Here is a 21441-nt window from a genome sequence, read left to right as displayed (position 1 = left end):
TCATTAAGTCTGTTGGAACACACTGAGAAGTTGAAGGGTTTCCTGGATGAAGGGCAGAAGTTAATCCTAAATTCCTGTACCTTTCACTGGTCTCCAAGAAGCAAACTCCAGAAGGCTGCAGCCATCAATCATATAATTGGGGAATGAAATAGATAATAATGTGATGCAAAAATTGAAACTTTAACAGCTACTTTCTGTATTTCAACAGGATTTTAAGATGTACCTAAATATTACCTCCATCTTACATACGCAAAGAAGTTTTAGAAAGCTTCTGTGGTCTAAAGGCAACACAAATGTATGAGCTTGAGATACACAGGACTATTTAATATCCTCTGAGTAACTGTCACTTTTACATCTTATATCCTTTCCCCCAGATGGCTTGGATAGGCAGGTGGTAATAAAAGTTATGACAACGTGCTAATAGAATTGCTGCATGCCAGTGTGTCGCTCGTTACGCTTTTAAAATGGCCCAAAGGGGACAAAGGTTCTAGATTTTAAAGATTTTCTATTATTTGGAAAATACTTTGTCTGGTATGTCAAAGCTTTCTACAGATGCTTTGTGAGGCAGTTAAATACAGTTAAAAATACAGTTAAACTCCAACATACTCCTAGCTCAATACAGCAATCAACCATCAAATACTTGTCATCAAATGACATCACTGGCACTTCTACTGCTGCAGCAAGTCATAATGGGAATAAACAGGTAATACCCATCACTGCCTTTCACAAAAATTAGCAGTAAGGAAAAACTTGCCACTTGCCTTGCTTAGCATGCAGATGAACAGGGGAAGCACATAAAAGGTCACTGAAGTATATCCTTAGAAGCATGCCTTAGAAACCACCACGTGTTCCACTTTCAAATGCTGAATCGCTTTTCTGGCATGGACCAGTATTAAATGCATTTTAAAAAGAACCACAGCTGACCTAAGGTAAAGTTAAGTTTCTGAAATCAGCAGGGAAGCCCGGTGTTTATCTGCTAATGAACACTTAATACTTCACCAGTTCACACTTCTTCACTAACAGTGCTGGCACCTCTGAACTAGGAGTGAATTAAAAAGCGCTGCAGGCAGAGGTTTTAGGAAAACATTTTGTAAATAGTTTGGATATCAAAATTCTTTCTGGCCAGGGGAGGCAGGGACAAACTTGAAGGTACAGGCATAACTATCAAGTCACAGGAAACAAAATACAAAATATTATTTTCTGGACTCCTGCAAGTCCATGTACAGTCTGCAAGTCTCTTACTCCCTTGGATATAAATAACAAACAGCACTTGTCTCTGGACATAGTTAAGATTACAGTTAAGAATAATTCTCACCTCATTCACAACCACTTCCAGATGAAGACATTTTATCTAAGAACCGCAGCCAGATCAGACCTTTTTGAAGTACAGGAAAATGTTCCCTTGCCACCTTGTCCTCATAATTACCTCCTGATTTAGCAGCTGTACCAAGACATCTCAGCTCAAAACTTAATCTACTGTAGGAATCAGCACTCAAAACTATTCTGTGAGTAGCAGAGACTTGACTTGACAGAAGTGGGGAATATCAACTCAACAATTCTAGAAGAGGCCTCAAAATTACTAGACTTTTGCTAAACAGCCTGTCATTTTCTACTAATCAAGATAAACCAACTACCTTTTAAGAAAGCAGTAGTTTACACCAGAAATTTCCAAGTCTATTCGTTTTCAGGAAGTTTTATTCAGCAGAAGATAACTTACAGAAGTCTAAAAAAAAAAAAGAATATTTTTAATTAAGTGTTTCAAAAACTGGGGTGGTTGCTTCTTGGACCAGCAACGTATCAAAGACTATCCAAGAACAGCACAAAGCGCAGAGAAAAGGAGCAGGACAAAGATAATTGGAGCAATAAAACAAGGGGATGAGATGCGGAAGCACAGGAAAAGACCATTATCTTCCTGCATTCTTCAAAGCCTTGGAAAGGACAATGGAAAGTCTGAATTCACTGCCATAAAGAAAGAAAAAGAAGAAAAGGGGGGAAAAAAAGGGCAAGTTAACTGAAAGAGCAGAGTGGGATTCAATGCTATCTAACCAGTGAATGAATAAAAGAATTAAGTTTTCAGATTTTAATGTATACACTAAACAGGGCGTCATACCACTCTTCCTACTTGGCATACCACAGAAGAAAGCAATGATGGGCAAAGCATTCACAGAGCCTGTGCTTACGACTGCCAAGCCATACTGACTGAAATGTCTCCTGTGTGGCAGGAAATCTTGTCTAGCTACAAATGCAGGTTGAAAGTCAGGCACAGTGAATTCCAGAGGTTACACAAAGTTGCCTAATTATTAACATGGTGGTGTCGAAGAGACTGCACCAAGGTAGCAAACAATCTGTACCAATAAAAATAGACTTAAGATTAGAAATCAACACTTATAAAAGATGAAAGTGACCAGTACCAAAGAGCTCCGTCTTGACAGGAAGCCTGGTTTACAAAAGCAAGAGGCTTATCTTTCTGGAACAAAGAAATGTGAACAGTTCTACAAAATAAGCCAATCCCTGCCTGGAGAAAAACTATAAAGGAGAAACATGAAGGAGATATATACAGACTTAACTGTACCTGAATTAGAAGGAAGAATAATTTATGCCAAAAAAAAAGTGGTTGGAGGATTAAGCTTGAACACTTTATAAAAACCAGGCGTGTGTGCATTACACCTTTTCTACCTTCTGTGCTCTTAAATCCAAAAAAAGATCTTACTTAACCTGTACCCTGTTGAGTGCCACAAAAACTGCTGAGCTCAAAATGACACATGGAGTTTCATTTACAATCTTCAGTCATAAGAGAACAGACTGGAAAATCAACACAATCATAGCAGAGAGATAAAAGGAATGAACTGGCATCCAGTGGAAGATGCATACCAGGCCACAGGAACTACAACTTCTCATTTGGGAGACAGAGACAATAGACATAACCTGGTTTCCTTAAAATACAGTGCAAATGAGATCTCTCAACAGTTGGGAGTGCCTGTGCTTTTCTCTTGATTCCAAGGCACTATATATCAGTCCTGATTCAGTTTGTAAGTTGTCCCCATTATACCATCAGTGGCATTCAGGAACTTGGATGGGTACCTTCTTTTTATTATACCCCAAAGTTGCCAAGTACATTAGAGAAGGCCAAATTCACGAGGTCACTACAGGGCCCTTTGGACACTGCATAAAAAGATTTTAATTAAGGTGACACATACATCTTTAATTCAGTTTATTTTAGAAAACTCATTATCAGGTTGGAACATTCAGAATTTTTTTTTTTTTTTTTTTTTTTTGAGATGAAAGATCATGGAAAAGTGGAGGAGTTACCTAGAAAAATAATTTCCAACACAGTTAATAAGAGAGACGGATAGAGTTATCTCAAAATGCACTGAATATTGGCAGCCCACTAGAATTCAGTAACCAAAATTCCACTTTGAGAAATATTCCGAAACTAAGTGTTTCTTCTCCATTCTTGGAATGTTTTTAATTTTTTTTTTCCCTTAAACCAATGCTCCAGTTATAAAACTGGGGGAAAAAAAACCCCAAACTTGTAAGAAACTATTAAGGGATGGGACAATTGTCAACGAAGCATCAGCACTGTAAGGAGAATTAGAAGTTTTACATATATTTTGTAAGAAAAGAAACACCATCATTCTTCAGCTGTAGACCACCTACCAGCCCTCCCCCCTCCTCCCCAAATATCACCAGATAAAACAGCAAACAGCTAAAACTAAACCAATGAAAGAGAGAGGAAGTTGGTGGTAAGAAGCAGCCTAGAGTTCTCCAAATAACCTTCTGCTTTTATAAACAAATCCTCCACCGAAAATTTCTGCTCTTCAGTCATTAAGTTAAGTCCTATTTTCAACATTCTTCTAAGACTCCTTCATGCCGGTGTTTGAACAGATGCAGAAAACTGTATCCCCTTTAATCACATCCAACCCTAACTATAAATTACCCAGAGTATATTAGAATTACATCCACACCAGTAAATATAGAAAGCAATCAAATTCTTAAAAGCAAACAAAACTTTTTTTTATTTTAGAGTTACTGTTGCCTTTAAGTCACCACTCCTATTTTCACCAGATGTTTGCCTCTTCTTTAACTCTTTCTACTTCCATCTTTAATTCTCTTGAGGTACATCCTGAGATGCTTAAAGCTTAAATCTTCAAAACTGTCTTTCCTCAGTAGTTAATCTTCCTCACCATTTTTTAATTCAGATCATAAGCATGTTAAAAATAAATAAATCTCTTACTTCTTTTTCCCCAAATTCCCCTTTTCAACCTCTTTTCTTTTCCCTCCTGCCAATCCATCCCTGCTCATTTCTCTCCTCTCCTAAGGAAAAATGTTACTCAAACACATCAGCTTAGGTCTTACAGAAACAATCAGCCTGAGCAGACTTCTGTCTTCAATAAGAAACCTGATCTTATTTTTTAAAAGAAGGATTTTGTTATTGCCCGTGAACTCTTTTATTGTAGAGTCTCCCTCCCTCCCAGGCAAATCATAAAAGTATTTTACAGCTTCAGTTTCTAGGTGTAGGGTAAATTGTTACCTGTCACTTGTCAAGTAACTCAGTTGCCATTTTAGCAATTTTTTTTTAAAGTGAAACATTTGCACTTTCATGGCATGTAAATCATCTTCCAAATTAAAAGATAAAGCCATGAAAACTACTCTTTCCCAGAAAACCTCCTAATATCCTGGGGAAGCCTCTGACTCTGAAAGCAGGCTGGCAGCAGCAGGGGTTTTTCTCTCCTCTGTAGATTGTTCTGCTCTTGTAAGAGCAACACACTGCTAGAAATACCTCACACCTCTAAAATCCCAACAGATTCCTGAGGAGTTGAAAATAACTGGAAGAAAATGCCTAAGTGGTATGATGTCTAATCAGAGAACAAGCAAAAACTGAAAATTAAGCAGGACTGCATTTTTCCATCTGCTGTGGTGAGACCTGGTACCAAACACCACTAAAGCATTCAAATGGGAATGCAGATCTGACCTCCAGCAAGCCACAAGACTATAATCCCCTCTGGAGCCTTTTATTTATATCAACTTTCCAGTAATACAAACATCTGGTAGTCCTCACATAACATTTTCCAGTTGCCATCTTGCATTAATATTTCTAAGAGCTTATCAAAACCAACTTGAGCTGCAACACAGTTTCTGCCATTATTATTCTGGAAATTAAGCTTTCAAGTAATCAATTTAGAGATTACAATGCATGGCCAAAACTAGACATCAAACTACTGGATTTTTTCACCTACTTGCAATTGCTGCATGACTTCAAAATGGTTATGAGAATTATTTTAACCTGCTAAATGTAAAGATCATATGATTGCCAAATAAAAGCACTCTTAGAATCAGCATGCAAACCCAGGTTTTTGGAAAAGCATGAAAAGAAATCAATCCCTTGCTCCATTCCAACAGAAAGCTCACTCTGGGACTTATTTCTAACAGATAATAAGTAGCAATGACAAGCACTCAAAGAGACTCCTGTTTGCAACCTATGCTACCAGGTGATGCTTCTCCAACACTTCTGTTTTTATAGGCAGGAAGAGTCCTTAATTTTCAAAGTTACTGTGTTCAGTCTTTTCTCTGACCTTATCAGACATCAACATTAGAAGGAATAAGGAGAGGAAGGAGATGGGAATCAAATTACAACTAACTTCCACTTCCAACCCATCTCTACTTTCCTCAAAAATCAGCAGCCGTGTTTTCTATAAAACATATTACACCAACTTCAATAAGGCATGACGGTTTTGCTAGCATAATTTTAATAATCTTACTCAGATGAACATCAAACAAATCACATATTACCATAAATCACACTTTGAAAATAACAATTATGGCATTCACCTACACCCACATTTGAATATCCTTACCATTCAAGACCAGGATTATCAAATTAATAAGACAAAGAATAAAGAAAAATTTTGGTAGCTTAGACATTCTATATTTAATATGTTTTTAGTCAATGGGAAAAAAGACTGGGCCAGAAGCATTATTATATGTCTGTTTATATTAGTGACACTTCGGTAGCAGGGTAGTAAGGTGCATTCTTTTCACTGCTTTCAGCACTAATGTCGTAACTTGTATTATAAGTGAAAAAAATCTCAAAGGAAGTATGTTGGACACAGGGAACGGATTTGCTGACTTTTAATTTTAATTACACACTCTAAGCTGTTCTTGGCATAAGCCATTTATTGAATGCTTAAAAAACAGAGGGAAAGGTAAAAGTACATGAAAACAGATTCCCAGAGGATACCTGCATTTATTTCCCTTTTTACACCAACAAGCCATCTCCATAAACTGTGTCCAGCCTCAAAGAAAGCAGTTCTTGATGCTTTTGATTTCTTCCTGTTACCCTCTTCTGTTCTTCTAAGAACACTTTAAAAAGCCTTCCTACTATTTTCCCCATCAACAGTAAAACTCAATAAGCTACTGGACAGTATTATCTAAAGAGAAATATCAACTAGCCACTAGCCAAGAACCAACTTAATCACATAAGTTACAGATCTTTACTACCACGTAACACTAGGACTTTTATCACACTTGCAGGTTTGGTAAGGTTGGCACCAATGTAAAACAAGGATGTTGCAGAACATTTCCAGGAAGATACAGCTGACTATAATCTACTATAATGCTTGTGCTTGCGCTCCCTGATTAAAATTATATTATATAAAATTTAAATGACAGTGATTTCACTGTAGTCTTACTTGCTAGAAAGCAGAGAGGTCTGTAAGACAGACCACAACACATGACAGCAATTTTCAAAACTTCTGGACTCAAACACCAACACGGAGACACTGTCCTTCTCTGGGAACAAGTATAACAAAATCACAAGCTAACAGTAAATCTTAAGAAATATCATCCGTCTCAAATGCAGTAGTAAAAGACTGTTCTCTGAATTTCATTTACTGCCCACAAGTGCTTCTAAGAAACTAATCAAACTGATACCTGTGGTTTTTAAGCACAACTTGTTGAGGTTGCACACTTCTACAAAAAAAGCAGCTGAGGAAACGAAGGCATCAATATAGTGGTGCCATTTAATATGATTTTGAAATTGCAAAGGCAGATCTATAAGGTCCGGATACCCAGTCTACAATAGCCTGCCTTCTATGCATCCGAGGAAGGTACTGTACGATATCTTCACCATAAGATAATGGATAACGGATTCGGGGTGGGGGGCGGATAGGACAACATTCTTTAACAGTCAACATAGTTAATCTGTTAGGCATGATTCTAGCCACGTTAACTGAAAACTTTTCCATTGATGCAGTCAGCGTCTGTTCTAGCCTCTTTATGCAGCAACACTTGGGAGGCAGCCAGGCAGCTTCTCTGCATTGCTATACAGCAGCTCCAGACAACTTAGTGTATTTGTCTCCACCTGCTCTCCAGTCTCACTGCTATCAGCATGTCTCTAAAACTAGGGCTGTCATCTGAGCTTTTCTTTCAGACACAAAGGCAAATCCACTATTTTAAATTAAAAATAAAAAGGATTTCTTTTTAAGAGAAGGTAAGTGAGGCCTCACTAGCTTTAAAATCTAAGCTGAAGAAATAATCATCTTTGGAAGCCTCCCACTAGTAAACCACTGCTATTAGAGAAAAGTTGCTATATACAATTATGATCTGATTTATGATTTGTTGAACAAATTTCTGCAGCAATGAGCAAAGAATGTGGGCAGAACAGTAACTAAAGGCACACTTTAAAAAAATACACATATTCTTAAGTTACTTCTTCATCTGATCAAGTACCATAAGCAAACTTCCACATCTTGTTTGGCTCTAAGATCAGTAAGTTTTTCTACACCATCTACTCTCCCATGCAATTTGGCTTAAGTATCAGTTCTTGTCACAGCTCAGAGACATTCACATTATACTCATTTTGGAGATTGCTGTTTATCAGTAAATACAAGGACTTAGACTTCATGGAAAGGAGGAAAAAAACCTGAACAACTACACATTGCTGTTTAAGTCCCACAAATCATTTTGTGAACCTCTACAAGTACTATTCCTGCATATCCATAGTTAAAAAAAAAGTGTAATTCTTTAAGTTCTGTTTGACATCAAAAGATACAGTTTCCATTTTTAGAACATCACAAGCCTTTTCAGACTGATGCTATATAGATGTGACGTCAGACATGCCAGTGACATGTATGAAATTGTTCCAACTGTACCTCTATTAACGCGAAGGGTGGCATGTTAACTCCAAAGAAAAAGTAGTGATTCAGAGTACCTTAAACTATCAGTCAGCAATTTAAGCATCCTACTGTCCAACTATACCCTGTAAGTTTACACACAATGTGACAGGAAATTGTTTCTGAATATGTAATAGATTTAAGTGTTTAGAGTTCTAAACCTTCCAGTATGTTTTCAGAAACAACATTACTGAACTTATGAGATTCCTAAATATTTAAAACACATAGAAATTAGCATATATTCAAATGAATATTCTGACTTTTTCTGTATGCCAGTCTCTTAAAACTGTGCACAAGGTCATCCTTTTTTGCTGGAAAATTACTTCTGCTATCAGAAGTTGGATCAATTTTTTTTAAAAGCATTAATGTTACTGTATATGATTCAAAGCCCAAGTATTACATCAGAGTCAATTTAAAATGCACAACACACACACTATATTTCTACCTAAAGCCATTTTTAAAGTCCACAGTCATACAATATAAGCTATTGAGTAAGACCTATAACACAGGCTAAGAAAAGCTGAACTGAGATCTCAATATGAAAATTTTAATACTATTTTCTCTAGTCAGTGTATCTGAAGTCACCAGTGTCCTACTGGCTTCTATTCTATCAATGGCCAAAACAGTATCTTCCAGTTATGAATTTAATGTTGGAGTGTTTAATCCCTCCCACAGTCCTGACTTTATAAAACTCTATGGATGTCTAAAAATCCATGGAGTTGTAAAGCCAGCTACCTCTCACAGAATGCAACAGTGCAACTCCTGCCTGCAGCCAAAGAATTTACTCACAGTATAAAAATGAACTCCCAAGTCTTTTCCGGGCATTTGCTACACAGTCAGTGGTTCTGCATCTTTTCGGTCCTAAAAATGTGGAGAGGGAAAAAAAAAAAAAACAAAAACAAAAAAACCCACAAATTACTTTTCATGTGTGCTACGTATTTTCTTGAATTCTCAGCTATGCACATCAGCAAAAAGGAAGAGAATTCCAGAATCACTCAACTCCTTCCTTCCAAAACACTGCTGCAGAGTTCATTAAAGGGACACTTAACAACATGAAACTAAGAAAAGAAGTTCTAACATATTTACAGATACGGTTTCTGAAAAACAACAACTTCTTTGCCTCCTCAAGGGCACGAATACTTCAATCTCAGGCTAGTTTCCTGTACAGTCATGTGTTTCTAGAACTTGGGACGCATGCTTTATTTAAGAGGTCTCTCAAGTACAAAGTAAAAGACAGAATGCAGTAGCAGCTTATCGACTGAGAATCAAGAAGCAACACTCTCAATAAAGGTTTTTTATTTGGGTTTTGTTTTGTTTTTAAAAAACATTTTTGTTGTATTTCCTTTCTGTGCCGAGTAGGAAACACCAGCAGTCAGAGGTTGGAGGAATACAGCAAGATCTTACATAATACTCCAATTGTGCAGAAAATTGAGCCAAAGCTGGGAGGAGAGAAGGAATTTTACAAAATTACAGTGGGTATTTCCAAGCGTGGAACTATGAATGCAATCTGTAACATAGCAATAGCTCCTGTTCATACAAGAAATAAATATCTTTCCCAGCTTTATGCCCAATTTTGCAGAAATAATGTCCAGGAAGAAATGAAGCAGATGATTTCAGGTTTACAGGTCCACAGTGAGCCAGGCAGTGGAATGGCAAGCCCCATGAGTAAAATGCTGAACAGAAGGGTGTGCCAAGAATAAAGCTGGTAAGTCCCTCTTATTGTAAACTGGATTGGTATCTAGAAAAATCACACAGGGCAACGAACTCAGTTCACAGTACATACCTAACACTAGGTCCATCTAGAGGCTCAGCTGCAGTTCAGAGATTAACCCTAAACCTCCCCCCACACTGGTCAAGCTGGTTCAGTGGAAACTAACTGAGAGAAGATTCTGGTGAATGGAATTGTTTTTAACATTTATCAAGTCTAATCAACCTAATACTATTGCCAATACTGGTACCTTCTCCATGTTAAAACATCAGGTAATTGTAAGACCAATTACACAAGAAATAGAATTTTTTTTAAGCGCTCCACTATGATCTGTGCAATCGGTGATGGTACTGCTTACTGAGACCATGTGTCGAACCAAAAACCCTTCTGTTTTAACTCTCTCCCTGATCTGTATCTATGTGCAAATCCTGGAGGTTTTGGGGAGGAAACACAATTAGTTTTATAATAGCGGTAACTATACTCAAGTAAATCGGGGTAATAGATTTGATAGTAGTTTCTTGATCTTATGGTAGGTACAGTTTTGTATTACTGTCCTCTACTGATACAGTGACAGGATGACAGCTTGCAATGTACTTCTGCTATCATGTTGTCTTGATTTCGATACCCATCCATGACAGAAGTACCATTAAGAAAAAAAAAATATCTTTTTTCTTCAGGTCACAATGAAGCAAGTGACATAATGAAACCAAATCATTCTGGGCATCTGGTTAGAAAATGTCACTGAAAAAGAAGCAAGCCAGGTATATGTTTTACTTAACTAATTTAGGGCTTTTTTATAACCAAAGAGTTCTGGTTTATAAAGCATAAATAATAATCTAATTCTTCAGACTTTTATAGGGCTTCCCATCAAGCCACTCCAGACATAACCACTTAGAACTCTAAAAGCAAAGCAAAAAAAAAAAAAAAAAATCACAAAAAAGTATTCCTTTTCATTATGTCACAATGACGCTCTACAATCACAAATGTAAACACATTTAATAGTGCTGAGTTACAGAAAAATGCCAACAAATAACATTACAGTCTATATTTTTCTCCCGTCTAAAACCTCCTGTCAGAAAAAGGCAATTCCATTTCAGAGGTAGCTTGACAAATACTCCGGGAATAATATTTTACCTTTATAATATCATTTATCACTAATCAAGATAATGCCTGTAGCAAGCACTAACACTCTGCTATCAAATCGCATTAGCAACACGTTTAACTGTGAAAGGGAATTCTTTTGCCTTTCCATACTGCATGATGATGCACCACTTCCTTTAAACACCACTACAGGCCTGAGACACAGCTAAGAAATACCAGTACAGATCCCAGACACCCTGAGGTCTAATTCATACGAAGACCGAGTTCCCTCCCGATTTAGAAATGTGCCTCACAGTCCTCAGTGGCGAAGCTACAACCTGTCATCCCTTACTTGGTTATGCTGTTAGTCATCTCAGTTTTTCCACTCCAGCCCTTATTTCCTTTCTCCCACTCGTGTTTCCTTACTCAGTTCCTGGCACCCCACTGAACCTCTATCCCTGCCCGGGGATCTCTAGGAATCCCCTACCCAGGCCTCCCCCCAACTTTTCCCCGCCGCACCTCTCCTCCCCCCCCCGCTCAGGCCCTGCTCCCTCGCTCGCACCCTTCCACCCAGCCGAGCGACCGATCCCTCTCTCCTCTCAACTCCTGCCCCCCCTTCCCCACAGCTCTTACCTCCTGGCCCTACGAGTGACTCCTACCGCCGGAGGAAGCCCTGCTCCAAGGCAGGCGGGGAAGCCCGAGAAGCCCTGTCCCAGGCAGGTGAGGCGGGTGGGGTTCTCGCCCCCCGGACTCTGCCCCCCACTCCGCAGCCAGCCCCCCTAGGAGAACACCAGCAGCTGGAGCTCACTATTTGGCAGCATGTCTTCCTCCTCCGATTCCCCCCAAGCAGATGCAGAGGCTCAATATTCCGCAAGTCCCCGCAGAAGCCTTCTGCGCAGGCGCCGAGCTGACGAACAAGCAGGATATGGCTGTTCCCAGCGCTCCCCTCCCGGCCGCGCATGCGCAACAGCCGAATCCCGCCGCCCCGCCCCCGCTCTAAAAAACACTGTGCATGCGTAATAACACCTCGCGCACGACACAACCGCCCGCCTCCAGCTTCCTCCTGTACACGCGCCCTCTGCCGCCAGTCCAGCTTCCGCGCATGCGCCGGCGCCTCCGAACACGCCCTCCTCCCCCTCCCCTGCGCATGCGCGCTGGGGCCCCGTCCTCCCGCTTCTCCTCTCGGCGGCTCACATTCTGGCAGCGCGGTGGAGCATGCGCTGTGTGCCCTGGGGTCCCCTCAAAGTGTCACGGCTCACTATTTGGCGAAGAGCTACTCCTTGTCGCAGTGCCACTTAAAAACAAGACGGGGGAGGACGGGCAGGCCCGTGCGGGTCTCTCACTTCCCAGTCGTGCGGCAGGGCCGCCGCAGCGAACAGAGGCGAGCTGCCCCGCATACACCTCGCAGAAGCAAGCAGTAATGGGGGGGGACGACAACACTACCTTCCCCCCGTCCCTGTGGAGGTTTCCAAGTCCTCGCCCAATTCCTTTGGTTTTTTTTTTTTTTTTTTTTTGCTTCTTTTCCCCGCACGGCCCCTCCCACCTCACCTGAGAAGGATACCGCTGCCTGCTGTCCCCTTGCGGTCTCCTCATACCGCCCTAAACTGATACATCCGGGCTCCCCACAAACACCCGCCTCTCGGCGACACGCCACCGGAGCGGGGGGGGGGGAGGGGAGCGGCGAGCTGCGCCTGCGCGGAGAGGGACGAGGAGCGAGGGAGGCGGGGGAAAAGGCGGGAAAGGCGTCGAGTGAGGTGGCGCGCGCCGGCTGCCCTTTCCTCACGGCTCTGTGAGGAATCGGCTGGCGGGGCTAATGGGGTGCCGTTCTCCCTTTTCTGCTTTGGAGAACTCTTTTTTTCCTTTTTTTTTTTTTTTTTTTTTTATGATGTTGTGTGAGGGTTGAGGGCTCTGCTTGGAGTCGGTGTAGGGTTTTATTTTAAATCTCTTCACTCCCGGAGGAAGTGTGAGGGGAGATGTGAGGGTGTACTCTTTTTTTTCTCTTGCTGTGGTGGTCTGATCTGGTTTCACCTTGCCTCCTTGTTCCGTTGAGGGTTGGGCTTACTGTCACGTAGTGAAAATACAAGCAGTTTTTCCCCCTTCTCTCACTTCAGGCTGGATTGTGGGCCGTTTCAGCACACAGGTTGCCAGTGCTTGTGAAGAACATGCTTTATGTCTGTCATTCAGGGGTCTAGATCAAAAGCTTAAGGGAGACCTTATAGACCTTTTGGTACCCACAAGGGGGTTAGCAAGCAAATGGAGCCAAGCACTTCACAGTGGTACATGGCAGGAGGATGAGAAACAAAAGTAAACCCGAGAGATTTAGACTGGATATCAGATTTTTTTTCATCATGACTATAGATGAGCATTTGGACAGGTTGCCCAGAGAGACTATGCAGTCTCTATTGGGGTTTTTCAAAGCCTGATTGGGCAAGCTTGTCAGATCTCATAGGTGACCCTGTTTTGAGCAGGTTGGACTAGACGATGTCCTGAAGTCCCAACCCAAATTACCCTGTGATCCTAAGATCTCGTCTATGTATGGGTCTTCTCTTCTAATTTGTAATGGTTTGCAACCAGAGCAAAATTTTCATTGCTAGTAGTCCTTAATTACTTGAATATTTGTAGAAAAGTTTATCCAGAACTAGCCTTTCTTTCCTGCCAGTTTCAGTCTCATCTTAGAGTGAATTAATACAATTACACGCGAAGCACCCCGATAACCAAATTAGCCAGGTTACATAATACATATCACAGCTACACTTACTGAAATGGAAGATGCAAAGTCTTTTTATTTCATATCTCATTCTGTCAGATGAAAAATGCTGCTTTTTATAGCACAATTGGTCCTGTACACTAGGCTGCCACATTTGTCCACTACTGACTCAGAGAATATTCCCTGTTTTATTGCTAACATTTTCTGCAGTGTCCTGGGTTTTCCTGGCAAGTATCTCATCCAAGTCATGACCAATTCTTGGACCCTGCTTCATTCCTTCATTTCACAAACTGCTGCCTATGGTGACAAAACAGCAGGTAATGCTGCATTGATAATGAAGAAATGCCATAAAACTGCCTCTTGGGAAGTACGGCATTGGTATCAGCATTCCTATTCTGGCTACACGTTTCTCCTAGAAACTTATTTTCTTACCCTATCCATTATCCTGGATTTTATATTCTCAATAAAAACTGCGGATTTTTACTGATGTATTTATCCTCTTACAGTTGAAGTACAAAAGGAAATTACAGCACCAGTTTTAGAGAAAACAGAGAGATTTCCCCCCTCCCCTCCTGCATTAGAGCACTTAGGCTGCAGACTTTTGATACAAGGGCTTTCTAGATAGAACAAACAGAAATGTCTCCTGTAATTCAACACTGGCCATGTGTCACTTAGCGGTAGGGAGGTCAACCTCTTTTGCAGTTTATGACGTTCTCCTGATCAAAATTCTCTTGTTCCCAGGAAGTAGAAAATTAAATCGTGTATCTGTGAAAATGAAGATCGAATTTCACTCTCCTTCATATGAAAAAGTTATTTAGGGTCAATTCTGCCCTCATAAGTGACAGATAGAAGTGAAATGCTGTCACTTACTCTTCACAAACCCTACCACCTTCTATCTTTAATACGATTCTGTAATAAAATTACTGGACAATTCCTAGGTGCAGGTACTGCTTGAACCTTGAAAACTTGCATGGGGATATGCTGATGTGTGTGTGTTTTGACACTACTGTCCACGTGAGAGTACCAAATTCTCAAATGCATTCACTTTGGGGATAATTCTCAGTATCATCTGAGTGGTACAAGACAGGTTGTTTTTTTCTGCATGAAAAGAACCAGTAAATGCTAATGTACATATAGGTTTGGAGTTGTTACTTTTGTGTATATGTAAGTTTGATTTTTATGTGAAGCTGATTAAACTGATGTCTATGAAAGTCGTGTGCAAGAATTTTAAATAGCTCCTGCTTTTTAATATTCACTTCCTCTTTGGTTTTAATTATTTTGTTCCTACGTTTTCCCTTTCAATTTTCTAAAAATCTAGAAATGTAATTAGAGAGAGGCTGAACTCAGAGAAAGCTGCCAGCATTTCTACATCATGATTAAATATATCAGCCATCCCTTTAGTGAAAGACTGAAAAACAGGATTCTCATAATTATCTCCCTGTTATCCAGGAAAGAATCTGCAACACGTACGGATACAGAGTTATTGAAAATGCAGCACTAATTAAAATCTCATATAGGCTCCTGATGATTGGGAGAGTATGAAAACAGTTATTTAATTATTTCCTGTATTTGCTATCTTTGTTACAAAAACAAACAAAACCATTCTAAACAAAACCTATCTCCAATCACTGGGGAGACTTAATGAAGCTTTTATATATGCAACAGTCACAGAAATATGGCAAGTTGCTTGATTCACCTCTCCTTGTACCAGTGAGACATCTATGTAACTCATTTTCCATATGTAATGCAAAAGGAATGCTGTGGTATATTCACAAACAGTAATGCAATCGTTGCTTGGTTTGAGGATATGGTAACTGTTTGTTTGTTTGTTTGTTTCTTTGAAATTGAAGACATAAAAAGACTCTTGGTATTATAGGCTTTTATGGTTTCATTGTGAAATAGTAATATTTGTGTCATAGCCAATTAAAAATCTAGTATCTAATAGGTTATCCTTCCGGTCTGACTTCTGCTAGGGTATCTCCATCCTCTTGAAAATGTCATGCTCTCACCTAGCCCAGTACAAAGCCTACATTATTATTTATCTTGTCGAAGGAGTCTAAGCTTTGGCACTAGCAGAGCACACAAGAGGACAGTTAAGTGCCGATATGGTTTGTGATGAAAGGAAAAGCTTCTGAGATACTGGCTGCTTTGAACTATGTAAGTCTGAGCATCCTCCAGGGAAAGGAAACTGGTGAGTTTTTTCTTTTGCAACCCTTTTCCTCAAAATTTAATTTGCAACAGAATAGCAAGTACTGAGCTAGATAGTGTCCAGTATCCCTACTTTTCCTTCACTATAAATTAAGTAAACTTCAGTGTTGGATGGAGTAGGAGGGTAAGTTGAATTTGAATGTTACCCATCTTTTAAAACTTTTAAAAGTGTAAAGAAGTTAAGCAGCTTATTCATATTTAAAAAAAAAAAAAAAAGACAAAATTGGAAAACCAGTTGCTTCCAGTTTCAAAGCAGAAATCCAGAAGAGTATAAGAATTAGGTGGGTTTTAGGCATCCAGATTCAAAACTATGACTAAAACCAGTTCTTCTTCAACAGATGTATAAAATCACAGGTACCTAAATTTTTCAGGTACTGCCCTTTCTTACCTGAAAGTTCACTTAAGTGTTGCCAGTTTTTGGTTATGCATGTACTCAAAACCATCATTGCCTGAGCACTTAAGCAATTAGCTTCTACTTTCATTACATTTGGATTCAGTAGCACCTATGTCCCTTGGAGCATGAAAGGATAAATTTGCTGTAGCACAGCCACCACATACATACAGCATTAAATTCCGTAGAAAACACAATAGCTATCAGCACTTCTATGAGAAAGTGCCTGCTGGTAGTGGTGGGATACTCTCCTTTTCCACATACAAACCATTCTGAGTTTCCTGCCATGCATGATTCTTGTCCAAATTTGCTTTCCTGACTTCAAAATACTGTAAGATAACTTAACTTAGTCATTGTTGCTGCGATTAAAAACTACTTTTATTTGTGAGAAAACAAACATTGTTTAACAAAATCTTGACCTCCTTTGGAAAAACTCTGACTTAGAGATTTTAATTGCAGGGAATCTGTTCATGGTGCTATTTTTGCATGTATTGGAAAAGTATCAAAGCTAATTTTTTAGAAGAGGAAATTATACTTTAAAATACACTATTGTGAGAAAGTGACTCCCTAACGTCTTTGAGTTGGTGCTTTGTTTCTCGTTAGAAGCATCTCCTGTCTTCCCTGATGAGCCTGCTCTTGTTTTCAGTGCTGGTTTGCTTTAAGATGCTTTTGATCCTGTATTCATTAAAACCTGATCCTGCTGCTTCCCACCAGCCCTAATGGTCTGTGAAATTATTTTCCTTTCTCCAAGATGCTGTTAACTCTGCTAGCACCTGCAGAGCAGAGGAGCTCAGAACATTGTCAAAAGTCCTCCGATTTATTCAAACCAGCCTTTCTCCACAAACAAGAATTAATCTTCAATGTTATCACAGCAATCTTCCTTAGTGGAGAAGTGGGAACGGACTGTAACAGAGTCTGAAGGATTTTATCACTGCTGTTTTCCCCTTCTAGAGGTACAGAGAGATAATTGGACAAAAGAGTTGAAAATCGAGGATAAGGTTCACTCTGTATAACAGAGCATGAAAGTATGAATGAGCATAAAGGGCTCAAACAGCTGAAGGGGAAAAAAAAAAAAAAAAAAGAAAAAGAAAAAGAGAGGAAGTAAATCTAGTATGAAAAAAGTAGGGAACAATGAAGAGAAGTGATGTAGTAAAGGGAGAATGTAAAAGTGCATATGCAGCCTGGACCTTGCAGGGAATAACACCAGTTAAGGGAAAAGCATAATTTTTAGGGTATCCACAAACTAAGAATTTTTCAATTACTCAGCATCAGGATTCATAACTAGATAACAGTTTAGTCTTGTTCTATTTTTTTTATGCTGGTGGAAGAGAGCTAAGTTTGTGCTTTCAACACAATGATAAATATTAGCTGTCAATATGCATTTCATTACACAAATTCTAGCAAGTATTGTGACTTAAATATTGCTACTCTAGAACATCCTTACATAACTCAAGAGCTTAATGTGGAGCTAATCAGTTCTTTGTTTTTGCCTTCTCATTAGCAATGCCCTGCAATGACTATTATGGCATTAAGTTACTGCAACCAAAATGGCAGTAATGAGTATTCAGATGTTTAATTTCATTTGAAGATGCATTCGGTTATTGCACAAAAAATTGTTTTCTAGAACAGTGATTTCAAAACCAAGCATTCAGAAGCCATAAAGACCAGCCAAAAGTAAGGTTGTCCATGCAATATTTTGGTCTTATTGTAGAGATCTGTATGCTGTAGTCATTAATTGCACGAACACATTATCTTTAAACTGATTTCCTAAGGAGACAAAGCTTAGGTTGTTCCTATCTTTCTACCCCATCCCTCAATAACTTCTAATTCAGCAGTGTTTTCCAACCAAATTAAGAAAAAAGAAGTAGAGGTCTCAAAGATCATTGCATTCTACCATGTTCCATCAAAGTAACGGTTGGGTAGAGAAAAGGGACCTCCCCAAGCGCTCTAAGACATTACACTACAGCTTAATAACCACTAGTGTGTCCGTATGGGGGAGAAACTGTGAATATGCTGCATATGGAGAAAGCTTAAATGGGAGCCACAATCAACCACAAACGTCAAATCTGTAGGAAACTAGGTGTTGCTAATGCCAGTATTTACAGAACGACTTTTTTCACTGGACTGTGCTATCCCTTTCTGTGACTGGGTAAGTTTATAGATAATGAAATGAAATGTTGCATCCTGTATGGGTTCCCAAGATTTATGTAACTCACACTTCCTAAAATATTTACTGACTGCAAAAATAATTGATTTCTTCCTTGGCATTTCCTGAATTATCAGCTAGTGGTGTCTTGCTGCTTAGGAATATTAATGAAGCTATCTTAACCAGTACCTCTGTGATTTTAAGTGATAATGTGCTTCATGCAATATAGACAGAAGGGGGGGAAAAAAAGACATCTTAGAATTTATCAAACCAGAGAAAATAAGGCTTATGTCAAAACTATGGACTAATTTGAAGTGCCCAACTTGATACATCTCAGGCCTTGTTATTTAAAGAAGCTGGTAATTCAGTTGTGGTTAAGTGTGTTCAGATCTGAATTTTACACCTCTCCAGGTGTGGTTGGGAACACTCCCTTTTTGCAGATCTAGTCTAGTTGTTTGTACAAAAATAACAAACTTGGTAATCATTGGAACACTTTAGGTTATTGGAGCGCCACACAGGTCCTAAGGCAGGGGCAGAATCTGCTAATCCAAAATGGTGTTTTTTAATCCCGAGACAAGGGTTTTGTTTTTCTTGCCACATTCACTGTAAAACTAATTAACAAATTATAGCCTGTCACGTTCACTGAATGAGATCTCTCAAGACCTTGGGAGAAAGTGACACTACAATTCTGAGAATAAACTAAATCAGAGCAGGCTGCAAATCTGCCTGGAAAGCAGACTCCACTCCTCAAAGCTGATAAGGAATACGAGAGGCAGCCTTTGCCTGGAAAAGAGTTTGCATTGTTCTGAGAAGTGATTTTTAGAAGTTTAGCTAATGAATGTCAGGCAATCATGCTGCCAGAGGACACAAACTCAACTGTCTACTTTTTCCACTACCACAGGAACTGGAGACAATGATCCCTACTGTGTGAGTGTACTTGCGAGGACTGAGATTTTTATTGCCTTGTAATGTTTAATTTTAGGTGGGAAATAGTTCTTTGGAGGACAGTTTTCTGCTGTTGATGGGAAAAGGCCATTGCAGATGGGCCTAGCATGCCCTCTATTCATGTTCCAGGGCCACTGCAAGATTCCTTAGTGTTGTCTTTAAACTGGCTATTGTAAAGGGGAAATTACAACAACATTGGATTAAAAAGTGGAGGGTGCTAGTCCCACCTGCAGAAAAGCAAATCACTATGTACGAGCACCATTATGGAAATCTCTCCTTGCTGTCCCCAAAATTATGTATGCCTATTAAAATATTTCACTCCATTCATTCCCATTTTCAAGTTTCAGTCAAGCAAAAGACTTAGTCCTCATTCCAAGTAATGGAAGGTTTCCATGACTGACCTGGCTGGATTTTAACTTTTATGGATCCTTCAGCAACTGGTCTGTGCTAATAGAACTGCTCTTGGGAGTGCCTAATGCTGCACATCTGTGCTCCTCTTGGAGTAACTGAAGACCCAGTAAAAGTACCTGCACCTACTTCCAGGAAAAAACACGCCACCATCCCTGACTCTGGCAGCCTTTTTTGCATTTTTATAGCAAAACACATCTAATGAATGAGTCAGTATTTCAACAAGTACTGTGTATAAACCATGCTGTCTTCTGAACAATTTTTTCCTTTAGAACAGGTTAATTTCTGATAAAAATTTTGAAAATAGGCTGTGAGCTTGCCAAAGTAACTGAACTGTGATGACAAAGGTGGTATTAAGTGTTCAGGATCCTATACATGCATAAATATACAAAAAGAATGAAAATGACATTGCAAGCACTGCAGAAAAGCACAGCAAGAAGAGCCATATGACTATTTTTGCAAATTTAATTCTGAAGCTTTAAACGCACTTTTCATCTTATTTCTTTCCTTAAATTATTTAGAGCTTTAAATACCTCATTCCAATGTGACATCAAGCTCAGTTTCAGTCTGAGGCAAATACTGTTTTTTCTGTTGTTTAGATGCATCCCTGGATCACTGTTGCTGAAATTCTGTTAGGTATGAATTGTAAATCTAAGTATGAAACTGTTTATTATAAGAGTATATATTTCAAATGCATACCCCATCCCTATTGGCCTTACAAACTTCTTCCTACTACTAGTCAGCATAAACTTACTACATGCTAAAGTGGGACTCTAAAGCTAGCATGTGTTTTCCCCTATGGGTGCTATTCTGATTCTCACGTGCTTTTTGGTCCATGAAATCTGATAGGAATTCCCATTTCCTTTGCAAGACTGTGTGGAATCCTGTAGGATAAGCTCACATAATCACTGACTCTTAACTGAGTGGCACAGCATAAATCCTAGTTGTTCTTAGGAATGACTGTTAGTGTTGGGGTTTTTAACTGGTATCTTCAAGATTGGCAATTCATTGATTTCAAAGCAGTAATGGCAACATCCTTACCCCTTAAGCTGTTGTCATTTGAGCATCAGTCTCTACTACACTGTGACCAGAAAATGACCCCTGTTATACAATTATATCCACCTCTACAAGATATACACGCATACAGTATCATCTACCTTATTCTATGTGCTCTCTAAACATTTGGGGTTTTTTAAACAGCTGCTGATGGTGTTGCAGAAGGAGCTCGTAAAAACAAGGAAGATGAAAGGAAAAGGAACGCAGCTGCCAATTTTTCCCCCCTGTGGATGCCATGTCTCAGTTAGCTATGAAATAAAACTTCACCTTTCTTAGCTGATACATCAGCGAGTTCCTCCTGGAGGGACAACAGGCACAAACACTGCAGCAATGTAATCTGCTGTTTATTCTCAGTATGTGCGTGACTCTTCTCATCTCCCTGGAACCACCAAGAACTGACAAGGTTCCTAGGAGAATTCTGGCAGAAATGTTTTCAAAAACATCGACTTTGATGCCAATGGCTGCTGCTGTGCAGGAAGCCAGCTCTTTGTGTTACATGAGGACAAGAGGACATGCAGGTGTGCACAATCTTATTTATACCCATGCTATCTGTACTGAAGGCCATTCTGCAGAAGAGATGGTGATTGTCCTAAAGCTTCTAACGACTTAGCTTCAATGTAG

General features: G+C 39.5%; 1 protein-coding gene across 3 annotated transcripts in view; it reads right to left on the bottom strand.

Annotated features, from left to right (window-relative positions):
* Window positions 1–12577, bottom strand: part of SPOP (speckle type BTB/POZ protein) — a 30772-nt gene extending 18195 nt beyond the window's left edge. The window contains exons 1-2 of one of the 3 annotated variants that reach the window (XM_049800218.1): window positions 11593–11895; window positions 8961–9032 (exon numbers count right to left, since the gene is read on the bottom strand). The gene's annotated coding sequence lies outside the window, so the exon portion shown is untranslated. Of the gene's footprint in view, window positions 1–8960; window positions 9033–11592; window positions 11896–12507 lie in introns of those variants that run through there. The other 2 variants (XM_049800220.1, XM_049800219.1) reach the window with 2 other exon arrangements.
* Between the last annotated feature and the right edge of the window lie 8864 nt (window positions 12578–21441).

This window comes from Accipiter gentilis, chromosome 5 (genome assembly GCF_929443795.1).
Source record: "Accipiter gentilis chromosome 5, bAccGen1.1, whole genome shotgun sequence".
NCBI classification, from domain to species: Eukaryota; Metazoa; Chordata; class Aves; order Accipitriformes; family Accipitridae; genus Astur; species Astur gentilis.
Note: the sequence above shows the minus strand (reverse complement) of the source record. Positions and strands in the feature narration are given on the sequence as shown.